Raw genomic sequence first — 21,352 nt, forward strand, 5'->3', positions numbered from 1 at the left:
GGAGGAGGGCGGTGTCTGGGCGGGCGGCGGAGTCCGCGGCTGCCGCGCTTCTCCGCGCCCTGGGGACTTGGCCCAGGCCTGTACCCGGCCGCGAGGGGTGGCCTTTGGGTCCGGCAGGAGGCGCTGCATGGATAAATTTTAAAAGGCCAAGATCTCAGGGGTGACGTTTTCGCATCCAGCGACAGTATTCCTATTACACTTTCAGTTGAGTGAGCGTGCTCGTCAGCCCCAACAGCGACTTAGGTTTTCGGGTCTTCTTTCCCCTCCTTCCTCGCCACCTCATCCTCTTTCTCTTTAAAATGAATGTGGGAGCGAGCGGGCGAACATGCGAGATGGGATAGTCAGAAAGGAAAGAGGTTGAAAAGTGGAAACAGTATTTCAGATTTGCTTACCTCGCATTTCAGAAGGAACATGTAAAGCAGAGATTCTAATTCTTAGGTATTTATAAAGGTCTTGCTTATCGCTGTTGAACTATAAAAATCCTACAGTTTCTGAATCCATCCCTGACCTATGAATCATTAATGCATCCACTGGGATTGGAGCAGTTATGCAAAAAGGCCATGTATTATTTAAGTTTTATTCCTTAACTGTAGAAACAAATATATATATATATATATATACATATAGGTGAAAATTATATATATATACACATATTACATATATATATGTGAAAAACATCAGAATTCTAGGAAAATCCCAGAACCAACAGTACATATCGGCTATTTAAACTCTTGAGTTGTGTATGAATGGCTGGAGCTATGAAGGGATTAAGTGGGGCTTCCTCCGTCTGTGGTCTCGACCTCAGAGAGATGGGCCTCATGGTTGAAGTTGCATTCCTGGACCTGGTTTTCAAATGTAATTTGGAGAATTATTCAGCAATTATTATAAATGCAAAACGACTGAAATATATGGAGACATTTTATATCCTCTTAAAGTTTGGTCTAATATATATATGAAGAACTAATTTCCAAATAAAACTTTTCTTTCAAAAAAGACTTTCCTTTTGTGGTGGTGTGCATTGGACGTGATGCTTTTCTAAACCTAACAAGTACCTATTTCAGGACCTCAGAACAATAAACTTAAAATCTACAGGAATCGGGGGTGGGGTGGGGAGAATGGTTTAGTTTAAACAGAGGCTAATAGTTTCCTGGAAACCCTCCTTCACATTTTTGTTTTAACGTGCTGTACAAATTTATGATAGTGGATTCTACCTTTTCTTTGAACAGTTTAACCACAAAGTGGGTAAAAGTTAATCTTGGTTAAATAGAATAGTTCTTTTTATTTGCTAAGGATTAGGTTAGACATGCAGGTAGTTTAGATTGGATTGCCTGTTTTATTGAATAAAATTATATGAGATGTTAGATATATAATAATCATATTACTTTGCATTTGTGTAGCATCTTATAACTTACAAAGTTTTATTAAAATGTATTTATTTTATTTAATTCTCACAATAAACCTTCTGAAGTGGATACCTTTATGTTTGTTTTATAGTTTGGGGAACTGAGACTCACAGTGGTTTGTCTTATTCAAGTTCATGTACCTAATTTGTGGTAGTGCTAGGATTGAACCCCAGACATGGGTAGAAATTTTTCCTTTTATGTATTTGTATATTTTTATGTCCTTTTGCATGATTCATTTTTAAAAACTGGTTTTGAACTTCCTAAAGGATCTCTCTCAAATTATACAATCTGTTTTCAGTATGGAGGTGTGAATGATTAAAATGTAGCAAAAATTCAAATTTACACGGTTGAGTCCAACAACACTTAAATACCCTCTATATTAAATAGGCATAATTCTGCAATACCCCTCCTGCTATTTGTGTGTTTTGTTGGTTTTATATGTTGGAGTACTGTTTTTATTTGCTATTTGGAGTACATATCCCACTGGACTATAAATTCCATGAGTGCAGCGAATATGCTTTATACATCTTGTTAATAGTTGTTCTCTCAGTTCCTCATGTACTGCTTGGAATTTTGTGGGTGTAATTTATAGTTCATAGATGAATGATGTGCATACCGTCCTCTACCCCATCTCTTTTGGAAATTCTACCTGTCCTTCAAGGCCTGACTCACATGTTATCTCCTCCATGAAGTCCTTCCCAGATCTCTTCCACCTCTAAATTCTCATGGTGTGTCTGTGTTTCTCATTCAGAGCATTCATCAAATTTCAACTGTATAAATATTATTTGTGTACATGTTTTATCTTGCCTTCCAGATTATATGCTTCTTGTAGATACCTTACATTGTAAAATGCCTTGCACATACTCTGTTTAGTTAATATTAACAAAGTGAAAACCCAAATTGTCAATACGTACTATCCAATATAAATTTATATAACTTACTTATACATGTTATGGTAAATAGAAAAATTCTTTATACATTCAATATTGGTCATAATATTTTCATTCAGTATTTTCTGCAATTTTTTGTTTCATGAAATAAAACCAGCATTTACCATTATATTTACAGCAACTTTTTTTTTAACATAAATAATAAAGAGCAGAAATGTGTGTTATAACAAGACCATTGCATATGTCTTTCAGAGATGGAGGACTGATTAACATTCACTGATATTGCATTAGTTTTTTTTCTTTTTAACTCTAGCAATAAATTAGCTGCTTAATGGCAAGATGAAAAATACTGTCATAAGTAACGTTTTTTTTTACTTCCTTTAAAGCAATTTGAGACATGAAGAATTTCTCACCTTCGTTTGTTCTGCTTCCAAATAGGATATAATTTGTTCTCAATAGGAGGATATGATTTGGTCTCATGGGAAATTCTTATTTTTCATACTGAGTATTTCACATATACATGGCTACCACTTGAAAGAAATGAACCAAGGGTAGATAAATTGTATAACTGAAATTTATTTCTTATCTTGCCACGTTGAGCACTATATGCAGGCTCTTCAGAATAATAATCAGTAGTATGTTTGTTGGGATTTTTGAGTCTTATATTTAATTCAGTTTACTGCTGACCATCTGGAGTAACCAGCAACCAGTAATATTATGTTGATTTTCAAATTCCATAGAAGACTTGGTGTCCCTGAACCAAGTGTTTGGATGTTGAGCTAGAAACTGCAGAAATTAAGTTGAGATATAGTTTTGAAGTGGTAGGTATGTGTGTGGCAGGTGTGTGTATGTGTGTGTCCTAATATGTTTTTTTGGGGGTGCATGGTCCCAGTTGTCTAATATTTAATATATAAATGAGCAAAATGTGAGTACTTAGTACATTTGTACTTATATGGTAGATAAATTTACAGCTAAAATAGTACTTTTTTCTTCCAGAGAATAAAAACTTCTGTGCAGCTCAAAATGTAAGGTCTCAATACTAAAATGTCTTTTTTGGTTCATTTGACTCTAAATGAAAGCAACTTTTAAAAGTTTATTTTCTTAAACTTTGAAATGCAATACATTTTGGCCAGGTGACTTGAAATAGAAAACAGATAAAGATGACTTACTGTTGAGTGAGACACCAATCTAAAGCACAGGCAGCTTACTTTTCTTTCCTTTTCATTTCCCCTGCACCAGCTGTTTATGTTTAACCTTCATTTACTACTTCGAGAGTCATATTTACACTTTTCCAGCAACACTTTATCCATATGTTCCTTGGCCTTATATATTATATAAGGGTCTTTTAGGGCAACTTCCTAATCTTCTCATTAAGAAAATGTCACACTCATTCCAAATAAACCTATAGAAGATGTCAGATGATATCACCACCAAAATAAACCCGTAGAAGATATCATCTGATATCACTTATAGGCTTCCTTTTATTTTCACCAGTAATACTCTTTTCCAGGTTGTTCTTCTCATTTATACAGCTAGGATGTCTCCTAGTCCTTATTCACTTGAGAAAAAAAAATTCATCTAAAAATACTTCACAATTCCCTTAATATTACATTATGAATTCAGCTTCGTTAAGAGGGTCATAATGCAAAAATAATTTTGCTGTCTTATAGTTAATGGTTTATCTAAAGCAGGTGATTATTATTTGGTTCATAAATTCATACTTAGAATGTTAATGTGTGGGATGATGTGGAGGATGTAACAAGAAAGAACAGAATGGACTTTACCTCTTGTCTGATGACTTTCCTAGTCACAGTTCTTTATGTTCCAGAGATGGAAAGAATTTACAAGTAAGGCTTAGGCAGTTTTTTAATGAACAAATCAGTCTGATTATTTTGATTTTTTTGACTACTTAAGGAGTTACAAATATTCTTTGGGAGAAGAGATCAAAACTTCAAATTGCTTTGTCTAGGTTTTGTTACTGACGATAAGTGGTTAATTCAGTGAGTTAAGATTCTTATATTTAAAACGTATTATTATGTACTGATTATCTAATTGGTCTTCAGCCTTCAGTATCATCAGGATCAAGGTTTTCATCTGTAAAATAGGCATAATGATATCACTTTTGAGGAACATTTAAAATTTTGGTTTATGGAATACCAGATAAGTTCCATCATAAAATAAATTAAATACACTGTTATCAATCATTCATCAGCCAATATTAAATTACTTCTTCTACCTTTAAAGTTGCTTAGCAGTCAAATAATGTGCAGTCTAAGTGAATGTTCTTATCCCTCTCTAGTTTGTTCTTTTTTTTTTTAATAGAGAAGTTGTGGGTTTACAAAGCAATCATACATAAAATACAGGACTCCCATATGCCACTCCACCCCCAACACCTTGCATTGATGTGGAACAGTTGAATTGTAGCATTTTAAAAATAACTATTTTTTTAACAGTAGTTACCGTTGTTACAATTGATGAAAAATTATTAAAATCATATTATTATCTATTATCCATAATTTACATTAGGTGAACATTTTCCGCATTTGCTACCCTGTTATTAACACCTTGTATTAGTATTTTATGCTAATTTATTGTTATAAATCATTAAAGAACATTCTTATATTTGTTCTATTAATTGTAGTCCATTGTCTACAATAAGATTCACTGTGTTGTGCAAGGTTCACTGTGTTGTAAAATCTTATGTTTATCTTTAAATTTTTATTCTAATAATTTATACTTTCTAAAGGTTCCCTTTTAATCATGTTCACCTCTGTAGTTCATTGCTGTTGATTACACTCACAATAATGTGCTAACATCACCACCATCCATTTCCACACCATTACCATCAACCTAAATAGAAATTCCGTACAAGTTAAGCATCAACTCTCCATTCTTTAATCCCAGTCTATCTTCTGGTAATCTAGATTCTAGATTCTAATACTTTGAGTTGCTTATTATAATTAGTTCATAACACTGAGATCATATAATATTTGTCCCCTCGTGTTTGCCTTATTTCACTCAACATCATGTCCTCAAGATTTATTCATGTTGTCACATGCATCAGGACTTCATTCCTTTTTATGGCTGAATAATATTCCATTGCATGTATATACCACATTTTGTTTATCCATTCATCAGTTGATGGGCTCTTGGGTTGCTTCCATCTTTTGGCAATTGTGAATAGTACCGCAATGAACATTGGTGTGCAAATGTCTGTTCGAATTCCTGCTTTCAACACTTCTGGGTATATATCTAATGGCTGAATTGGCAGATGTTATGGTAAATCTATACTTAGATTCCTAAGAAACTACCAAACACTCTTACACAGTAGCTGCACTATTTTGCATTCCTACCAGGAATGAATGAGTGTTCTTATTTGTCCACATCCTCTACAACACTTGTAGTTTTCTGTTTTTTTAATACTGGCCATCCTAGTGGGTGTGAAATAATATCTCATTTTGTAGTTTTGATTTGCATTTCCCTAATTACTATTGATGTCAAACATCTTTTCAAATGTGCTTTTTGGCCATTTGTGTATTTTCTTCCAAGAGATGTCTATTCGAGCCCTTTGCCCATTTTTAATTGTGTTGCTTGTCTTTTTATTGTAGAGTTATATAAGATTTCTTTATGTATTCTTTTGTTTGCTTCCTTGTGTTTTTGGGGGGGGAGTGCATGGTCTGGGTATCCAACCCAGTTCTCCCATATGGAAGGTGAGCATTCTACCACTGACCATCTGTGCACCCTTTTTTGTGTATTCTGGATATTAAACCCTTATTGGATATGTGATTTCCAAACGTTTAGTACCATTGATTAGTATGCCTTTTTACCTTTTTGACAAAGACCATTGAAGTAAGAAATCTTCAGTTTTTAAAAAATTTTTATTATTTTTTTAAATATGAAAAAACATAACAAACGCCAACATTCTTATTTTGATCATTCCATTCTACATATATAATCAGTAATTCACAATATCATCACATAGTTACATATTCATCATCATGATCATTTTTTGGAACATTTGCATCTATTCAGAAAAAGAAATAAAATGAAAACCGAAAAAAAAATTTAATCATACAATACCCCTTACCCCTCCCTTTCATTGATCACTAGCATTTCAAACTAAATTTATTTTAACATTTGTTCCCCCTATTATTTATTTTTATTCCATATGTTCTACTCCTCTGTTGACAAGGTAGATAAAAGGAGCATCAGACACAAGGTTTTCACAATCACACAGTCACATTGTGAAAGCTATATCATTATACAATCATCATCAAGAAACATGGCTACTGGAACACAGCTCTACATTTTCAGGCAGTTCCCTCCAGCCTCTCCATTACATCTTGAATAACAAGGTGATATCTACTTAATGCGAAAGAATAACTTCCAGGATAACCTCTGGACTCTGTTTGGAATCTCTCAGCCATTGCCACTTTATCTCATTTCACTCTTCCCCCTTTTGGTCGAGAAGGTTTTCTCAATCCCTTGATGTTGAGTCTCAGCTCATTCTAGGGTTTTTCTCAATCCCTTGATGCTGAGTCTCAGCTCATTCTAGGATTTCTGTCCCACGTTGCCAGGAAGGTCCACACCCCTGGGAGTCATGTCCCATGTAGAGGGGGGAAGGCAGTGAGTTTGCTTGTCATTCAACAAAAGAGGTTCTCCTGGGGGTGACTCTTAAGCCTAATTTTAAGTAGGCTTAGTCTGTCCTTTGCGGGGTTAAGTTTCATATGAACAAACGCCAAGACTCAGGGCTCAGCCTATAGCTTTGGTTGTCCGCACTGCTTGTGAGAATATCAAGAATTCTTCTCTTGGGGAAGTTGAATTTTCCCCCTTTCTCACCATTCCCCCAAAGGGACTTTGCAAATACTTTTTTATTCACTGTTCACATCACTGTGAATCTTATCGGGGCATCACTCTGGAGAAACTTACAAAATCTCATGCCCTGTTCAAGCTTCCAAGTACTTATGGTGTTCAATTAATCTGTCCGCATAAGTTATAATAGGAAATGCACTAGTCAAAATATAAATTTTGTACCAAATAAACATTTTTTTTGCTTTAGTCTCATATTTAAGTTAAAGTTTTAAAATATTAATTGCCATCTGTTTTCAACACCCTGCATTATTGACATTCCTTTGTTCTTCCTCAGGCAGAAACATTTTTTAATTTGTACATTTAGTCACTATCATTATACACTCTAGGCATTCCTGGATTATACCATCTCAGTCTTTATTGCATATCTTTCCTTCTGATTTCTGCCCGCAGGCCTCCTCCCTCTATCATTCTCACATTCAGCTTCATTCAGTGTCCTAACATTATTGTACTACAGTTAGGCAGTATTGTGCTATCCATTTCTGAATTTTTACAATCCGTCCCGCTGCCCAATGTGTATCCCTTCGTTCCAATTACCCAATATCTACCCTATTTCTATCTCCTGATGACCTCTGTTCTTAACTGAAATCATCCAAGTTCATTCATTAATGTTAGTTCACATCAGTGAGACCATACAGTATTTGTCCTTTTGCTTCTGGCTAATCTCACTCAGCATAATGTCCTTAAGGTCCATCCATGTTGTTACATATTTCGTAACTTTATTCTGTCTTAATTCTGCATGATATTCCATTGTATGTATATACCATAGCTTGTTTAGGCACTCGTCTGTTGACGGACATTTGAGCTGTTTCCATATCTTGGCAATTGTAAATAATGCTGCTAAAAACATTGGTGTGCAAATGTCTGTTTGTGTCTTTGCCCTCCTGTTCTCTGAGTAGATATCTAGCAATAGTATTGTCAGGTCATATGGCAATTCTATACTTAGCTTCCTGAGGAACCACCAAACTGCCTTCCATAGCAGTCATACCATTTGACATTGCCACCAACAGTGGATAAGTGTGCCTCTTTCTCCACATCCTCTCCAGTACTTGTAATTTTCTGTTTTATTGATAATGGCTGTTCTGGGTGGGTATGAGATGATAGCTTTGTGGTTTTGATTCGCATTTCCCTAATAGCCAGAGGAAGTTGAGCATCTTTTCATGTGCCTTTTGGCTTTTTGTATTTCCTCTTCTGAGAAGTGTCTGTTCAAGTCTTTTGCCCATTTTGTAATTGGGTTGGCTGTCTTTTTGTTGTTGAGTTGAGCAATCTCTTTATGTATTCTGGATACTAGACCTTTATCTGTTGTATCATTTCCAAATATTGTCTCCCATTGTGTAGGCTGTCTTTTTACTTTTTTGATGAAGTTCTTTGATGCACATAAGTGTTTAATTTTGAGGAGTTCCCATTTATTTATTTATTTCTTCAGTGCTCGTGCTTTGGGTGTAAGGTCTAGGAAACCGCCTCCTATTATAAGATTTATAAGATATTTCCCTACATTTTCTTCTAACAGTTTTATGGTCTTAGATTTAATATTCACGTCTTTGATCCATTTTGAGTTAATTTTTGTATAGGGTGAGAGATACAGATCCTCTTTCATTCTTTTTCATGTGGATATCCAGTTCTCTAGGCACACCCATTTATTGAAGAGACTGTTCTGCCCCAGGTGAGTTGGCTGGACTGCCTTATCAAAGATCAATTGTCCATAGATGAGAGGGTCTATATCTGAACACTCTATTCAATTCCATTGGTCAGTATATCATCTTTATGCCAGTACCATGCTGTTTTGACCACTTGTTTTGACACCTTGCATTGATGTGGAACAGTTGAATTATAGCATTTTAAAAATAACTGTATTTTTTTTAACAGTAGTTACCGTTGTTACAATTGACGAAAAATTAATCATCAATTAATTGTAGCTTAGTAATACACTTTAAAGTCAGGTAATGTGAGACCTTCAACTTCATTTTCCTTTCTCAGAATACTTTTAGCTATTCGGGGCACCCTGCCCTTCCAGATAATTTTGGTTATTGGTTTTTCTATTTCTGAAAAATAAGTTTTGGGGATTTTAATTGGTATTGCATTGGATCTATAAATCAATTTAGGTAGAATTGACATCTTAACTATATTTAGTCTTCCAATCCATGAACATGGTATTCCCTTCCATTTATTTAGGTCTCCCTTGATTTTTTTTAGCAATTTATTATAGTTTTCTCCATATAGGTCTTTTGTCCCTTTAGTTAAATTTATTCCTAAATATTTTATTCTTTTGATTGCAATTGTAAATGGAATTTTTTTCATGATTTCCCCCTCAGATTGTTCATTACTAGTGAATAGAAGCACTACAGATTTTGAGTGTTGATCTTATAACCTGCCTCTTTGCTGTACTCATTTATTAGCTCTAGTAGCTTTGCTGTGGATTTTTCAGAGTTTTCGACATACAGTATCGTATCATCTGCAAATAGTGAGAGTTTTACTTCTTCCTTTCCAATTTTGATGCCTTGCATTTCTTTTTCTTGTCTAATTGCTCTGGCTAGAACTTCCAACACAATGTTGAATAAAAGTGGTGATAGTAGACACCCTTATCTTGTTTCTGATCTTAGGGGGAAAGTTTTCAGTTTTTTCCCCATTGAAGATGATGTTAGCTGTGGGTTTTTCATATATTCCCTTTATCATGTTAAGGAAGTTCCCTTCTATTCCTATCCTTTGAAGTGTTTTCAACAGGAAAGGATGTTGAATTTTGTCAAATGCCTTTTCTGCATCAATCGAGATGATCATTCGTTTTTCTGCTTTGATTTGTTAATACGCTGTATTATATTAATTGATTTTCTTATGTTGAACCATCCTTGCATATCTGGGATGAATCCTACTTGGTCATGTTGTATAATTCTTTTAATGTGCTGTTGGATTCTATTTGCAAGTATTGCGTTGAGGATTTTTGCATCTATATTCATAAGAGAAATTGGTCTGTAATTTTCTTTTCTTCTTTGGTATTAGGGTGATGTTGGCCTCATAGAATGAGTTAGGTGGTGTTCCCTCCTCTTCATTTTTTTTATTGTGAAATATAACATATATATATTAAAAAGCAATAAATTTCAAGTATATTTTAACAAGTACTTACAAGACAGATTTTAAAGTTTGGTATCGGTTACAGTTCCATGGTTTTTTTTTTTTTTTCTTCTAGCTGCTCCAGGACACTGGAGACCAACAGAAATACAATATAATGATTCATTAATCATAATCATTTGTTAAATCCTATCTTCTCTGTTATATTCCTCCTTCGATTTAAATAACATATATACATAAAATCAATAAATTTCAAAGTACATTGCAACAATAATTGTAGAACAGATTTCAGAGTTTGGTATGGTTTACAATTCCACAGTTTTAGGTTTTTATTTCTAGCTTCTCTAAGGTACTGGAGGCTAAAAGAAATATCAGTATAATGATTCAGCACTCATACTCATATGTTAAACCCAGCCTTCTCTGTATAACTCCACATCACCTCTGATCTTTCTCCCACTATTTAAGGGTATTTGGGCTAGGCTCACCTAACTTTTTCATGTTGGAAGGGGCTGTCAATAATATGGCATAGGGGGATGGAGCTAGTTGATGTTCTGGAAAGTTGGCCCCTCTGCATTTCAGGATTTATCTGGTCCAGGGATCCATCTGGAGGTTGTAGATGGATCCATACCCTAGTGCATGGAAACATTGTAGAATCTTCATATTCTTCAGTATTGGCAGGAATGGTTTTGGTTGGGGGTTGGCAAGTTATGAGAGGTAGCAGTGTCTAACTGAAGCATGGGTAAGAGTGACCTCTAGTGTAGCCTCTTGACTCTATTTAAACTCTCTCAGCCACTGATACCTTATTTGTTATACTTCTTTTCCCCCTTTTGGTCAGGATGGCATTGTTGATCCCACAGTGCCAGGGCCAGGCTCATCCCTGGGGTTTATCTCCCATGCTGCCAGGGAAACTTTCATCCGTGGATGTCATGTCCCACATAGAGGGGAGGGCAATACCTCCTCTTCTATTTTTTGAAGAGTTTAAACAGTAACAATATTAATTCCCTTGGACTAATTGGTAGGATTCACCTGTGAAGCCATTTGGACCTATGCTTTTCTTTGTTAAGAGTTTTTTTTTTTATGACTGATTCAATCTCTTTACCTTTAATTGATCTGTTGGGATCTTCCGTTTCTTCTAGAGTCAATGTTGTTTGTGTGTTTCTAGGAATTTGTCCATTTCATCGAAGTTGTCTAAATTGCTGGCATATTTATAGTATTATTTATAATACTATAATATATATATTTATAGTATATTCATAGTATTATTTTTAAAAATTTTTAAAGAGTTTTAAACCCTGGGCAGAAAATAAGTGTGATTTCAGTAAGACTAGGAGCCATATTTTATGCTGGGGGCTAGGTGGGTCCTTCTAATCATAGTATACTTTTATGATCCTTTGTATGGAGTCAGTAGTAATGTCCCCCCTATCATTTACATTTTATTCATTTGCATCTTCTCTCTTTTTCTTTGTCAGTCTAGCTAAGGGTTTGTCAACTTTATTGATCATCTCAAAGAACCAACTTTTGGTTTTGTTAATTTTCTCTGTTGTCTTTTTAGTCTATATTTCATTTATTTCTGCTCTAGTCTTTTTTATTTCTTTCCCTCTGCTTGCTTTGAGACTAGTTTGCTGTGACTTTTCTAGTTACTCCAGGTGTCCAAGATCTTTGATTTTAACTCTTTTTTTTTTTTTTTTTTTTAGTGTAAGTGGTTAGGACTATCAGTATCCATCTCAGCACTGCCTTTACTGCATCCCATAAGTTTTGATATGTTGTGTTCTTGTTTTCATTCATCTTGAGATATTTGTTGATTTCCCTGGCAATTTCTTCTTTGACCCACTTTATTTAAGAGTATGTTGTTTAACTTCCATATATTTGAGAATTTTCCATTTCTTCACCAATTGTTGATTTCCAGCTTCATTCCATTGTAGTCAGAGAAAGTGCTTTGTATGATTTCAGGTTTTTAAAATTTATTGAGACTTGTGTTGTGAACCAGCATTGTAGTCTATCCTGGAGAACAATCTATGAGTGCTTGAGAAGAAAATATATCCTACTATTTTGGGGTGCAGTGCTCTGCATATGTCTGTTAGGTCTAGTTCATTTATCATGCTATTCAAGATCTCTCTTTCCTTATTGGTCTCCTATCTGGATGTTCTGTCCATTGATAAGAGTGTATTGAAGTTTCCCGCTATTATTGTAGTGACATCTATTTCTTCCTACAGTTGTGCCAGTGTATCATGTATTTTGGGTAACCATGGTAGGTGCATAAACATTTATTATTGCTATTTCTCCTTGGTGGAGTCCCCCCTTTTATTAAGATTTAGTGTCCTTCTTTGTCTCTTTGAACAGTTTTGCATTTAAAGTCTACTTTGTCCAATTTTCATATAGCTGTCCCAGGTGTCCTTTGGTTACTATTTGCCTGGAATATCTTTTTTCCAACCTTTCACTTTCAACCCCTTTGTATCTTTGAGTCTAAGGTGAATCTCTGGTAAACTACATATAGTTGGAACATGTTTTTTAAACATTCTGTCAATCTGTGTCTTTTGATTGAGAGTTTCATCCATTAATATTCCATGTTATTACTGTAAAGACAGTACTTCAGCTATTTTATCCTTTGGTTTTTGTATGTCATATCTTGTGTATGTGTGTTTGTGCCTCCTTTTACCCTTCTAGCTTCCCTTACTGGTAATCTTCATTTCTTTACACTACTCCAAGCCTCACTCTCCTGTCTTTTCCTTTTGGCCTGCAGGACTCCCTTTAGTATTTTCTTGTAGGGCAGATCTCGTGTTGATGATCTGCCTCAGTTCCTGTTTATCTGTGAATTTTTAAAACTCTTCCTCATTTCTGAAGGATAATTTTGTCAGATAAAGAATTCTTGACTGGCAGTTTTTCTCTTTCATTACCTTAAATATATCATATCACTTCTTTCTTGCCTCCATAATTTCCGATGAGAAATTAGCACTTAGTCCTATTGTGGATCCCTTGTATGTGATGAATCTTTATTCTCTTGCTGGTTTCAGAATTCTCTGTCTTTGGCATTTGACATTCTGATTAATGTGGGTCTTACAGTAGGTCTGCTAGGATTTATTCTGTTTGGAGTACATTGTGCTTCTTGTACATGTAAATTTATGTCTTTCATAAGAGTTGGAAAATATTTGGGCATTATTTCCTCAAATATTCTTTCCGCCTCTTTTTCCTTCCCTTCTCCTAATGGGATACCCATATGTGCATTTTTATCTTCTTTGCTGGCATTCAAATCCCTGAGACATTGCTCAATTTTTTCCCTGTCTTTTTTCTATCTGTTCTTCTGTCTGTAAGATTTTGTTTGTCTTATCTTCTCTTTTGCTAATACCTTCTTCTGCCTCTTTAATTTAATTTAATTTTATTTTATTTTTTTTTGCGTGGGCAGGCACTTGAAATTGAACCCAGATCTCCCGTGGGGCAGGCAAGAAGTCTGCCTGCTGAGTCACCGTGGCCCACCCTTCTGCCTGTTTAAATTTGATGCTGTATTTTTGATCTCTACTATTGTGCCTTTCTTCCCCATAATTTCTGTGGTTTCTTTTTATATTTTAAAATTCATTCTATCTTTTTAATATTGTTTATCTTGTTAACCATATGTTCCTTCATCTCCTTGAATTGATTTGGGAGATTTCTTTGAACATGTTTGATTAGTTGTTCCAAATTTGGTGGTTCCTCTGAAGTTTCAATGTGTTCCCTTGACTGTGCCATGTTTTCCCATTACTTACTATAACTTTCGGTTTCTTGCTGATGTCTAGGCATGTGATTATCTTGATGAGTTTACTGCAAAGATCAGCTTCTATCCTCTAAGGTTTTATTCTTGATTAGCTTTGTGTTAAGACTCTTCTTTGACATTTAGTCCACCTTAATCTGTATATTTAGAACAGCATGTGTTTAACTGATTGAATTTTTCATCTGATTCTTGCCCTGTATATGTGGTACAGTTTTTAAGATTGCACTTTTTGCGCAATTATTTCACTTTCAGGAGAAAGCTTCCTTTTTTCTGTTCCTTCTTTGGGAATCTTGATCTGTTCTGTTTGCCATAATTTTACCTCTTTATCTTTTTATACTCCTTTCATTGTCTCTAGCTGCTTTTGTGTGGAGGGCAAATTCTGGGACGAGGGTCACCTTGGGTCAGATTTTCCCAATTTGGTCATTCCCAGCCGAAACAGAGCCAGGGACACTTGAAAGGTGTGCAGATCAGCTCTAGAGTGCCCTGGGTTGATGATCAAGAATGGCACCAAAAGCCTTGTTGACAGCTCCCCAAATCTGTGCTTTTCTGGTCTACTCAGCAAATGCAGTCCTTCAGCTAATCATCACCCAGAGCCCTGAGGAAACATTGTGTCTCTAAATTTCCAGTGCTTCTATACCTGTCCTTTGTAGAGTGGAAGCAATTGCTGCTGCAGCCTTTACCCAGGATTGGTTGAAACACTAGCTCAGAGCCAGGGCCCAGCAATCTCAAAAAAGCCATGATTAGTGATCTGCCATGGCCACCCCTGTTCTTGGGAAAGAAAATTTTTGTGTTACTTCATGTCCCCAGCAATCTAGGCAATGACTGGACCCCAAGGTGGACTGCTGCAAGAGTAAGGGATGGTCACTGGTAGCTGCCACACAGAGAGAGCAACACACTGATCTTTACCATAATTTATCAGCCTCTTCCTCCTTTTCTTACCTGGGTATGGTCCAGTGTTCCTCTGGCCTCTGAAGCCCCAAAACAGTTGTTTCAGTTTCTACCTGCTTAATAGCTGATTTGGTGGAAGGACTGAGTTCTGGAGCTCCCTACTCCACCGTCTTCCCCAAAACCCTTATTTGTACTTGGCTCAAGAAGACATGAACTTTGACCAGAATCCACCACTCTTTTGAAAGTAGGTCTAAATGACCACAAAAAAAATTGAGCTGAAACTTCATTTTTTCAAAAATAGTGTCTTCTTTGCACAGAATTAGGTTGTCATCCAGGGCAATTCTGCGTAGTGCTGTAGTGCTGATTCTCCACAGTCTTACACTCTATCATTTTTAAGTCCGTAGAGTCATTCCTATGAATGCCCATTACTGGAATCAGTGTGAATGAAATTCTGCCTGAAAAACCATCTATCTAGAGCAAAAGTTTAAACGATTTTCACAACAACCTTTTATGACTAATAGAACTCATTTACTGAAGCACATACTATTTCCTCTCCAAACTATAAATCAGTATGACAACTTTGGCAGTTGTGACATATTGAAAGTTCCTGACTCTTAAAATAAATTATAATTTTTACACTTATAATTACTGTTCTCAATTTGACATCCTAATTTTGGCACTTAATTGCTGACTTGCATTTTAATGTTTGTTTTATGCTTTGTCCCCCTTTATACTGTAATGCTCCCAGGGGCTTGTTGTAAGCATTTTTAATGCCTTACAAGTTTTGAGTATAGTTTGGCATATGATACACACTCAATGAAAAATTCTTCAAATAAATATCAACTGTTTTTGCTGAATGTTGTGTAAGACACTTTTCCAGAGGCATGAAATAAAATACGTGGTTCCTGTGGTATATGCAGTCTAATTGGGGATACAAGACGATCCTACTAAGGTTCACGTTATTTATTAGGGTCCACAATCCTTTGTGTATAATTCTGAAATCCAAATATCTCTGAAACTGATTTTTTTATCATACTCGGTAGTAAAATATAACCTGAGATTAATTCATCTGGCAGAAATACATGACCTGCACTGGTGTCAAACTACTTATAATCATCCATTTATTCCAATTAAGGAGAATATTCATATGTTTTACTGCAGATATATTAATGCTTTTGATTATGGTGGTGTTACATTTTACATGGTATATGTGCTTTATAAAAATTTTGAATTCCAAAATACATCTGACTTAATTGTTTTGGGGATTGTGAACCTGTAAGTATATAAAAAGTTAAATGATAAAATATTTAAATAGCAACCAGTATTGTAATCATAGAAATACCTAAAATCAATACATGGAAAATTGCCTAAAGGGTCATGATGTCTTTGTTGGTGTCCCTGCAGATGTACAGGTGTTCAGTCTTGGATCCCAAAGGTCAGAGGTAGGTGAGATTGGAGTATTTTCCTGACATGTTCAGGCTTAGGAAGAGCCAGAGGGTCTGTACGAATAAAGTTCTTTAAAAAGTGCTGAGGGTCAAAACAAGGTAAATTGAGTTCAGTTGTTAAGGGGTAAGAGATGGCCTGAGAAAGTAACCAGGGAGATCCTGGAATAAGAGGAGGAAAAAAAATGTAAGGTAAGAGTCCTGGCCAGATGCCAAAAACAATGATACTAGATGGGCAACCCTGTGGTGCATAAATGGATGACTTTGATTTAAAGTACAGATTTGGGTCAGGAGTGACTTTTCAGAGGATATGAGATTTGAATGGAATACTGTAGTTTTGCAAAGACTTAATTCCCCACAAATTTCTGCATATCTTTTTGTATATCCTGTTTTAAAGTACCTTGATGCCAAAGACTGTCTTAATTTTTAATCTCCAGATTACCTAGGGCAGTAATATAGAATGAAAAAAAATTGTTGATGTAGAGGCAGACCAAAAATAGTGTATTATAATGGAAAGACCATAAATGGGAATTGGAACACCTGGGTTTTTGTTCTAGCCCTGTACACATTATCTGGACAATGTTGTGCAAATCACTGAACCCCTTTGAGGTCCAATTTCATTTGTAAAAAGGGGAGGGTCAAGTGGCCTTGAAACTCTCCTGAGATTTAGTTCTGTGTCTGTATTTACTAAGACAAACTGATTGCCATTAATATTTATTGATTTAAGTTATTTAAGGATTAAAAAACTATAGGTCATATGGATTTATGTATTTTTTCAGGGAATATATCTCTCTATATAGAGATATCTGAAATGTAGATCCAGATATTTTGGTAAAATGATAAAATGAAAACACAAAATAAATTAATAGCAACAATAACTATTTAACATTCTCTGTGTATATATAAAACATTTAAGAAGATGTGCTCTTTGTCTTCAAGTAGTTTAGGATTTAGTAAGAATTTACTTCAAATATTTAAAAAAAAGTAAGTAAACAGACATAAGCTCTATGGATCTCAAATATGTTTAGCTGGAATGAATCAGCCTCTGAAAGTGTGGTATGACTGGCTATTCAACCTTTTGTTGGAACAGTTTAAATAACTTAGCATTTCGTAATGTAAATATTTTTATATCATGTACTTCTTGATTAATATAAAAGTAATTTACTCTCTTTGAAGAATATTTGTAGCCTTTGCAAATCAACTTAGAATATAATGTTTCTAATCAAATGTTATCATGAGTATTTTAACTTTATGTTAAATTCTCTTTTTCTGAGTCCCAAGCATGTGAGAAGAAATCAAATTCATTTCACTTTATGCTACATTAACTAATGGTAAAAATATTTGGTTGGAACTGCATAGCATTGTGATTGACTGGTGAACATTTTAATAAAGGAGATATAAATAAAGATAACATTTTTCAATAGAAAGACATTGCTGGTGCTTTACTACCTATTCTGTAGTTACTCGGTCTTGTCAGTTAATTTGGATAGGAATATTTGAAGTTATCCACTTGTGACCCTATTTATAGAATTGACTGTTTTGTGAAAATTTCTTTTAGGTACATTTCTAAAGAAGGGTTTTTCAGACTTTTGACTGTGACCCACAGTATAAAATAAGTTTTACAGTGTGACCCAGTACACATATGCATAGGTAAATAACTGAAACAAAACTTTCATGCAACAATACCTACTTTTAAAATGTATGATGCACTAAGAGTTTTTAAAATTCTGTTCTAGTCTATTTTATTCTTTTAAAATTTTTGGTCAGAATCCCACTAAATTGATTTTTAACTCTCTCCATGGGTCATAACCTGCAGTTTGAAAAACTTGAGCTAAACTCTTTTGTAGGGCAGTTACTATGTACTATTTACCTTTTATTCCCCAGGGGCTAGTGCTGTGATCAGCAATTAGATGGTACTTAAATAGCATTTGTTGAATGAATGAATGAATGCTTTCATTGTTCTTTATCTAGTTTCAGAAGTGTTACTGTATCAGTGAAATTTATCTTTAGAGGCTGCATGAAACTATTGAAAGACATTGCAAGAAAATTATTGATAATTAGTAGATGAAGGTGGGACATATATGAGGAGATGCAAAAGTCACCATACAGTTAAAAAACAAAACCCCAGAGCAAAACAAAACAGTACAGTGTGCTGGTTCGCTATAAGAAGTTATAGAATCAAGTGATGACATATATTTTGTTGAGGCCACTATTGTAAACTCAGTATTCATTCCTCTAATAATTGTATCTTGAAACTATCACCTTTCAACCTTATAGCATCTTTTGCCTAACTCCTTATATGTATATCTATATATAGGTACGTGTGTCTTTCTTTGTGTATGTGTGAGAGATTGAGGGTTAACTTTGATTAGGTGTTTTATTTTCTGAAAAATAAGATCTATGTCTTGTAAACTTTGTTTAGCTTAAATCATCTTTTTAAGCTTATTTATTAGCATTTTTCAAACAGTACTTCAAGTCAGATACTATTTGTTTATAAATCACATTTTTTTCTTTTCCATCTTCTAATAGTGCAACCTGTTTTCCCATAGTATGTTTGTTTCATTAAAATATTTAGCTTAGTAAATAATAATTTAAATTTTTTGGTTCATAATTTTAAGATTTTTTTCTGGGATTTGACACAGAGAAATTGGTACCTTACAAATTCAACTCAAGTAAAAATCCTTTATAACAAATACTATTAAAACATAAATTTCTGAAAAGATTGCAAGTATTCTCTAGCTGCTGACCTTTATCTTTGTAGTAATAATTTATGTAATAGGATTTCTGTTTTGTGAAATAATTAGGCCATTTAAATAAAATTCTCTGCAGTTTAAGTCACCCAAATAAATTAAGATAAATAGCTCATCACCATCAGAGTTGGGCAAGGTTAAATTACTCAATGGACCAGGTGATTTTCACAACTGTTATTTTGCATTTAATGATGTACTATTTTTAAAATATTAAAACATTTTTTTCTTCTCAGCCAGATACTAATTTCTTCAATAGAATCTAATTCTTCCTTTCTTCATCTCTCTGTCCCACCTTCCCTCCCTCCCTTCCTTCCTTTTTATTTCCATTTCCTCCTTTTTTCTATTTCTTTTTGTATCATAAGATACTTCTGTATTTCATACAATATAGAAATTCATTGAAAGCTTACTGATTGACTTTAAGCTATTTCCCAAACAATTTAGTATCATGAAATCTCTCTGGTTTTAATGTTTTCTAGTGGATAATGAACTGGGGTTAGAGTGAGAAAACTAAGTTCTTAAATTCTGGCTTGTTACTAACTCAGTGCTTTTCATCTCTATGTCCTTCCGTTTTCTTATCTGTAATTTACATAGGGATAATATTGTCTTTTATTTTTTCATGTTTCTTAGCATAGTACAAAGATAATAGGAAGTAATTATAAAATGTGCTTTCACTCAATAATGGTGGCTGATATTAATATTATTTAACTTGCATATGTATTTATAAATTTGTTATTTTATATTTCACATTTTAATTTAATAAAGTCAATACTAATCTTTTGTAAATTTATATTTTATGCTCCTCACTTTCTTTGGCTTTTTTATTGCCATTTGAAAAGTTTTTGCATACGAAGTAGTTAAAATATATAGTTGGGAAATTGAAAAATTTTCAAGTAATTATTTAATATGACAGTTTTCTATAGTAGTGAATATTTTGAATTACCATATTTTAAATTATGACATTTTTGGACTAGTAAATATTTAAACATGAAATGATGTAATAATTTAGTCACTTGAATAATAACTGTTGCTTTAAATTGTACAATTTTGATTAATTATAATAGATAAAATTTATGTTGATTACATTTTATAAGCAACATATATTTTACCCCCAAGGGGACAGTTTAACCAATTGAAGATTAAAATTTTTTAATTTTATAAAAAATTTTTATAAAAATTTTATTAAAAAATTTTTATATTTTATAAAATTTTATATTTTATAAAAAAATTTATAAAAATTTTATATTTTATAAAAAATTTTATAAAAACAGTTTAAATTTAAACAATTAAAATCACAGGCAATTATATTTTACTTATTTTTAATATTGCTATGGTGTCCTTTTTCCTCAAAATGTTATATATTTTATTGTTTTCTCTATAAAAATTGTGATTCCTTCTTTTATTTAAACAATAAAGATAATTCATGCTTTTGCAATTCAAAATTATAAAAATGGAAGTTATTATTAAAATAACCTAATTCTTCCTAAAGAGGAAAAAGTGCTTTCATATCTCTGTCTCCCTGTATATGTGATTTAATTTAAGATTTTTTTTTTGTCCCTTTCAGGAGTCTTTCCCAAAATGTCAGAAGAGGGATAGAAAAACATCACTTTTGTTTCACTTGGTGAATGAGTTGGGAACTGTTTGTGCACAAGAATCCAACATCAGCTTAAATTTTTTGGCTTTGTGTTCACATGAGCAAGAAACTGTTTTGCTTCTAATTCCTGCACATTATTTTTTATTGGTTTGTTGGATTTGCTATTAAACATCACTTTACTTTCATTTTTTTGGTCATTAATCTGTTCATTTTGGAAGGATAAGTAATCAAAACAGTTTTGAAAAGATTTTTTGTGATATTTTGTTGGAGCAGCTACAAAAGCAATAAAAATGATTGTCCAAACCCTAAGATACAGATGGTGTCATGATTGTTTTAAAGGCAGGAAACCATAGTATCCTATTTTAAGAAATTTTATTTATTTATAAGTCAAGTGCATTTTTCTCTCCTCTTTAAAGTACCTAGCCAGCATGAGAATTTTTATGGCATACATTTACAGAAAAGCAAGTCATGCAGTGGATTGAGGTTTAAATACCACAGCTATTAGAGATTTGGAATTAACTTGTATTTTAAACCAGTTATTTGCTCAAACCTCTTAAAATTTTGTTAATTTTTCATCTTGTCTTCTATTTCCTTCTGCATAATTGTATCATCTCCTTAACCTGGAAAGTTATAGTCTGTTCTCAGCTTTGTATCATCAATGAAGATCTTTGACAGCATATTGGGTTTCTTTGGTACATGTTAGCACTTGACTTG

The sequence above is a fragment of the Tamandua tetradactyla genome, chromosome 6, assembly GCF_023851605.1.
Source record: "Tamandua tetradactyla isolate mTamTet1 chromosome 6, mTamTet1.pri, whole genome shotgun sequence".
NCBI lineage: Eukaryota > Metazoa > Chordata > Mammalia > Pilosa > Myrmecophagidae > Tamandua > Tamandua tetradactyla.